The sequence below is a fragment of the Schistocerca gregaria genome, unplaced genomic scaffold (assembly GCF_023897955.1).
Source record: "Schistocerca gregaria isolate iqSchGreg1 unplaced genomic scaffold, iqSchGreg1.2 ptg000156l, whole genome shotgun sequence".
Lineage (NCBI taxonomy): Eukaryota > Metazoa > Arthropoda > Insecta > Orthoptera > Acrididae > Schistocerca > Schistocerca gregaria.
Genome location: NW_026061720.1, coordinates 3676898 through 3683865, shown reverse-complemented (window position 1 = coordinate 3683865; position 6968 = coordinate 3676898). Strand labels below are relative to the sequence as shown.

At 49.8% G+C, this 6968-nt stretch overlaps 3 non-coding genes across 3 annotated transcripts; all 3 read right to left on the bottom strand.

Moving 5' to 3' along the window:
• Positions 1-571: 571 nt before the first annotated feature.
• Trnan-auu (transfer RNA asparagine (anticodon AUU)) lies at positions 572-645 on the bottom strand. The gene has a single exon. It is a non-coding gene; the product is annotated as a tRNA-Asn (tRNA).
• Positions 646-5316: 4671 nt separating this feature from the next.
• Trnan-auu (transfer RNA asparagine (anticodon AUU)) lies at positions 5317-5390 on the bottom strand. The gene has a single exon. It is a non-coding gene; the product is annotated as a tRNA-Asn (tRNA).
• A 1504-nt stretch (positions 5391-6894) lies between these two features.
• Positions 6895-6968, bottom strand: Trnan-auu (transfer RNA asparagine (anticodon AUU)). The gene has a single exon. It is a non-coding gene; the product is annotated as a tRNA-Asn (tRNA).

The window sequence follows — 6968 nt, the reverse complement described above, 5'->3', positions numbered from 1 at the left end:
CTTTTCCGACTTTACACGACGCTCACGCAACGCTCACGCTAGTGACAGCCTTACTTATAGTTCGACGTCGCGCCAAAGCGAATGAGCACATTTCGCCTACGGCTTAGGCCGCTCTCCTAGTGTGGCTGCTCTGTGTCTGCAGGCAGCGAGGGGCTGCAAGCTTCCTGTGTTCGCACCTATATCACCTGTGCTTGCTTGTCAGAGACAGACTATCGCAAAACATTCAACTCACTCCATGAAGTGATTGCTACGGCATCTGTTATCAGCAGTCACAACCAGCAACGCCAGTAGCAGCCGACTGCACGCAAAGAATGGGAACGTGCAGTGGGATTTACGTGAACTCGGCGCAAGGCAGATCTTTCCGACGTAGGCTTGAGAATCTTATGGGAACATTTGTACTGTTTCTAAGTTAAGTGTAGGTGTGCGAGGTGGGTGCTTCCTGCGCACGAATAAAAGAACGCTTGCCAATTGTGGATGCTAATCGTTCGCTTGTATCTGCCTAGACACCTCTGCTGGTTGGGAATTATTCCTCTTGCATGGCAAGGTGCGCATGTAGGAGTGTTAAAAATTCTGGAGGCGCTGGGTATCGATCCCAGTACCTCTCGCACAATAAGCGAGCGCTCTACCATCTGAGCTACGCCCACCCCCCGTTGACTAATAGTGCTACATACAGCCTCATCAACGTCACAGACCCTTACACTCCCATTATTCCGCAGACAAACACTACTCTCTATGTATCAGTGAGGGTGTCTTTCAGGTTTCGTGCATTCTGTATCGAATCGTAGTTGGCCACATTAAGAGTGGCACGCATAACGTCGAAAGTAGAATTCGGACACCGCTCTGAGTAAGACGAACGTGTTGTCCACTCTCTAGGCTTCAATGACGTTAAGCCATGATACCTAAGACAGATCTGCACTCGATGACACCACGATAACAGCCGGTCACCACACTTACATCTTGCTCTCCTTATAACAGTATACATCATATCAGTCTGTGACGCTGGTTTTGCAACTTCTTGCGTCCCTTTATGTTCGCCGCGACCAACACTTACCATGCACTGACCACAAAACATGGAGGAGCCGGAGCTTGAACCCGACACCTTTCACACGCTAAGCGAACGATCTGCCAACTGAGCTACGGCTGCACACACGACCAAGCCTGGCTATTCTCCATTCTTTGGGACTCTGATGTGCACGGACACGTTGGTTGGTTGGTTTGTAGCGGCGAAGGTACCAGAGTACAAAGGCGCCGACACGTTCATATACACAAGAGTTCCAAGTAGTTTCGATACTCTGGTATTACGAATGCAAATTCCGTCTGTTTTTCACGTCTTAAATGGAAAGGGCGGTCACAAATTGGTCCATTTCACTCCTTGTCGACAATCACACAGCACCTGAGGTAACAAGCACATCTCGAGCCCCATTGTGCTCTCCATTGTTCATGCCAACTCAGTGCCTCGCTCTTTGCTACTGTGTAAAACTCTTGTCGTCCAACTGCAAAACACTGGGACACAACCAGTTTCCGTGTCTCCATTGCACTGATCATACTGCGAAACGCTCCCCAAACTTAGCAATCACCCATGCAGCCGACTTTTCCGACTTTACACGACGCTCACGCTAGTGACAGCCTTACTTATAGTTCGACGTCGCGCCAAAGCGAATGAGCACATTTCGCCTACGGCTTAGGCCGCTCTCCTAGTGTGGCTGCTCTGTGTCTGCAGGCAGCGAGGGGCTGCAAGCTTCCTGTGTTCGCACCTATATCACCTGTGCTTGCTTGTCAGAGACAGACTATCGCAAAACATTCAACTCACTCCATGAAGTGATTGCTACGGCATCTGTTATCAGCAGTCACAACCAGCAACGCCAGTAGCAGCCGACTGCACGCAAAGAATGGGAACGTGCAGTGGGATTTACGTGAACTCGGCGCAAGGCAGATCTTTCCGACGTAGGCTTGAGAATCTTATGGGAACATTTGTACTGTTTCTAAGTTAAGTGTAGGTGTGCGAGGTGGGTGCTTCCTGCGCACGAATAAAAGAACGCTTGCCAATTGTGGATGCTAATCGTTCGCTTGTATCTGCCTAGACACCTCTGCTGGTTGGGAATTATTCCTCTTGCATGGCAAGGTGCGCATGTAGGAGTGTTAAAAATTCTGGAGGCGCTGGGTATCGATCCCAGTACCTCTCGCACACTAAGCGAGCGCTCTACCATCGGAGCTACGCCCACCCCCCGTTGACTAATAGTGCTACATACAGCCACATCAACGTCACAGACCCTTACACTCCCATTATTCCGCAGACAAACACTACTCTCTATGTATCAGTGAGGGTGTCTTTCAGGTTTCGTGCATTCTGTATCGAATCGTAGTTGGCCACATTAAGAGTGGCACGCATAACGTCGAAAGTAGAATTCGGACACCGCTCTGAGTAAGACGAACGTGTTGTCCACTCTCTAGGCTTCAATGACGTTAAGCCGTGATACCTAAGACAGATCTGCACTCGATGACACCACGATAACAGCCGGTCACCACACTTACATCTTGCTCTCCTTATAACAGTATACATCATATCAGTCTGTGACGCTGGTTTTGCAACTTCTTGCGTCCCTTTATGTTCGCCGCGACCAACACTTACCATGCACTGACCACAAAACATGGAGGAGCCGGAGCTTGAACCCGACACCTTTCACACGCTAAGCGAACGATCTGCCAACTGAGCTACGGCTGCACACACGACCAAGCCTGGCTATTCTCCATTCTTTGGGACTCTGATGTGCACGGACACGTTGGTTGGTTGGTTTGTAGCGGCGAAGGTACCAGAGTACAAAGGCGCGGACACGTTCATATACACAAGAGTTCCAAGTAGTTTCGATACTCTGGTATTACGAATGCAAATTCCGTCTGTTTTTCACGTCTTAAATGGAAAGGGCGGTCACAAATTGGTCCATTTCACTCCTTGTCGACAATCACACAGCACCTGAGGTAACAAGCACATCTCGAGCCCCATTGTGCTCTCCATTGTTCATGCCAACTCAGTGCCTCGCTCTTTGCTACTGTGTAAAACTCTTGTCGTCCAACTGCAAAACACTGGGACACAACCAGTTTCCGTGTCTCCATTGCACTGATCATACTGCGAAACGCTCCCCAAACTTGGCAATCACCCATGCAGCCGACTTTTCCGACTTTACACGACGCTCACGCTAGTGACAGCCTTACTTATAGTTCGACGTCGCGCCAAAGCGAATGAGCACATTTCGCCTACGGCTTAGGCCGCTCTCCTAGTGTGGCTGCTCTGTGTCTGCAGGCAGCGAGGGGCTGCAAGCTTCCTGTGTTCGCACCTATATCACCTGTGCTTGCTTGTCAGAGACAGACTATCGCAAAACATTCAACTCACTCCATGAAGTGATTGCTACGGCATCTGTTATCAGCAGTCACAACCAGCAACACCAGTAGCAGCCGACTGCACGCAAAGAATGGGAACGTGCAGTGGGATTTACGTGAACTCGGCGCAAGGCAGATCTTTCCGACGTAGGCTTGAGAATCTTATGGGAACATTTGTACTGTTTCTAAGTTAAGTGTAGGTGTGCGAGGTGGGTGCTTCCTGCGCACGAATAAAAGAACGCTTGCCAATTGCGGATGCTAATCGTTCGCTTGTATCTGCCTAGACACCTCTGCTGGTTGGGAATTATTCCTCTTGCATGGCAAGGTGCGCATGTAGGAGTGTTAAAAATTCTGGAGGCGCTGGGTATCGATCCCAGTACCTCTCGCACACTAAGCGAGCGCTCTACCATCTGAGCTACGCCCACCCCCCGTTGACTAATAGTGCTACATACAGCCTCATCAACGTCACAGACCCTTACACTCCCATTATTCCGCAGACAAACACTACTCTCTATGTATCAGTGAGGGTGTCTTTCAGGTTTCGTGCATTCTGTATCGTATCGTAGTTGGCCACATTAAGAGTGGCACGCATAACGTCGAAAGTAGAATTCGGACACCGCTCTGAGTAAGACGAACGTGTTGTCCACTCTCTAGGCTTCAATGACGTTAAGCCGTGATACCTAAGACAGATCTGCACTCGATGACACCACGATAACAGCCGGTCACCACACTTACATCTTGCTCTCCTTATAACAGTATACATCATATCAGTCTGTGACGCTGGTTTTGCAACTTCTTGCGTCCCTTTATGTTCGCCGCGACCAACACTTACCATGCACTGACCACAAAACATGGAGGAGCCGGAGCTTGAACCCGAGACCTTTGACACGCTAAGCGAACGATCTGCCAACTGAGCTATGGCTGCACACACGACCAAGCCTGGCTATTCTCCATTCTTTGGGACTCTGATGTGCACGGACACGTTGGTTGGTTGGTTTGTAGCGGCGAAGGTACCAGAGTACAAAGGCGCGGACACGTTCATATACACAAGAGTTCCAAGTAGTTTCGATACTCTGGTATTACGAATGCAAATTCCGTCTGTTTTTCACGTCTTAAATGGAAAGGGCGGTCACAAATTGGTCCATTTCACTCCTTGTCGACAATCACACAGCACCTGAGGTAACAAGCACATCTCGAGCCCCATTGTGCTCTCCATTGTTCATGCCAACTCAGTGCCTCGCTCTTTGCTACTGTGTAAAACTCTTGTCGTCCAACTGCAAAACACTGGGACACAACCAGTTTCCGCGTCTCCATTGCACTGATCATACTGCGAAACGCTCCCCAAACTTGGCAATCACCCATGCAGCCGACTTTTCCGACTTTACACGACGCTCACGCAACGCTCACGCTAGTGACAGCCTTACTTATAGTTCGACGTCGCGCCAAAGCGAATGAGCACATTTCGCCTACGGCTTAGGCCGCTCTCCTAGTGTGGCTGCTCTGTGTCTGCAGGCAGCGAGGGGCTGCAAGCTTCCTGTGTTCGCACCTATATCACCTGTGCTTGCTTGTCAGAGACAGACTATCGCAAAACATTCAACTCACTCCATGAAGTGATTGCTACGGCATCTGTTATCAGCAGTCACAACCAGCAACGCCAGTAGCAGCCGACTGCACGCAAAGAATGGGAACGTGCAGTGGGATTTACGTGAACTCGGCGCAAGGCAGATCTTTCCGACGTAGGCTTGAGAATCTTATGGGAACATTTGTACTGTTTCTAAGTTAAGTGTAGGTGTGCGAGGTGGGTGCTTCCTGCGCACGAATAAAAGAACGCTTGCCAATTGTGGATGCTAATCGTTCGCTTGTATCTGCCTAGACACCTCTGCTGGTTGGGAATTATTCCTCTTGCATGGCAAGGTGCGCATGTAGGAGTGTTAAAAATTCTGGAGGCGCTGGGTATCGATCCCAGTACCTCTCGCACAATAAGCGAGCGCTCTACCATCTGAGCTACGCCCACCCCCCGTTGACTAATAGTGCTACATACAGCCTCATCAACGTCACAGACCCTTACACTCCCATTATTCCGCAGACAAACACTACTCTCTATGTATCAGTGAGGGTGTCTTTCAGGTTTCGTGCATTCTGTATCGTATCGTAGTTGGCCACATTAAGAGTGGCACGCATAACGTCGAAAGTAGAATTCGGACACCGCTCTGAGTAAGACGAACGTGTTGTCCACTCTCTAGGCTTCAATGACGTTAAGCCGTGATACCTAAGACAGATCTGCACTCGATGACACCACGATAACAGCCGGTCACCACACTTACATCTTGCTCTCCTTATAACAGTATACATCATATCAGTCTGTGACGCTGGTTTTGCAACTTCTTGCGTCCCTTTATGTTCGCCGCGACCAACACTTACCATGCACTGACCACAAAACATGGAGGAGCCGGAGCTTGAACCCGAGACCTTTCACACGCTAAGCGAACGATCTGCCAACTGAGCTACGGCTGCACACACGACCAAGCCTGGCTATTCTCCATTCTTTGGGACTCTGATGTGCACGGACACGTTGGTTGGTTGGTTTGTAGCGGCGAAGGTACCAGAGTACAAAGGCGCGGACACGTTCATATACACAAGAGTTCCAAGTAGTTTCGATACTCTGGTATTACGAATGCAAATTCCGTCTGTTTTTCACGTCTTAAATGGAAAGGGCGGTCACAAATTGGTCCATTTCACTCCTTGTCGACAATCACACAGCACCTGAGGTAACAAGCACATCTCGAGCCCCATTGTGCTCTCCATTGTTCATGCCAACTCAGTGCCTCGCTCTTTGCTACTGTGTAAAACTCTTGTCGTCCAACTGCAAAACACTGGGACACAACCAGTTTCCGTGTCTCCATTGCACTGATCATACTGCGAAACGCTCCCCAAACTTGGCAATCACCCATGCAGCCGACTTTTCCGACTTTACACGACGCTCACGCTAGTGACAGCCTTACTTATAGTTCGACGTCGCGCCAAAGCGAATGAGCACATTTCGCCTACGGCTTAGGCCGCTCTCCTAGTGTGGCTGCTCTGTGTCTGCAGGCAGCGAGGGGCTGCAAGCTTCCTGTGTTCGCACCTATATCACCTGTGCTTGCTTGTCAGAGACAGACTATCGCAAAACATTCAACTCACTCCATGAAGTGATTGCTACGGCATCTGTTATCAGCAGTCACAACCAGCAACACCAGTAGCAGCCGACTGCACGCAAAGAATGGGAACGTGCAGTGGGATTTACGTGAACTCGGCGCAAGGCAGATCTTTCCGACGTAGGCTTGAGAATCTTATGGGAACATTTGTACTGTTTCTAAGTTAAGTGTAGGTGTGCGAGGTGGGTGCTTCCTGCGCACGAATAAAAGAACGCTTGCCAATTGTGGATGCTAATCGTTCGCTTGTATCTGCCTAGACACCTCTGCTGGTTGGGAATTATTCCTCTTGCATGGCAAGGTGCGCATGTAGGAGTGTTAAAAATTCTGGAGGCGCTGGGTATCGATCCCAGTACCTCTCGCACAATAAGCGAGCGCTCTACCATCTGAGCTACGCCCACC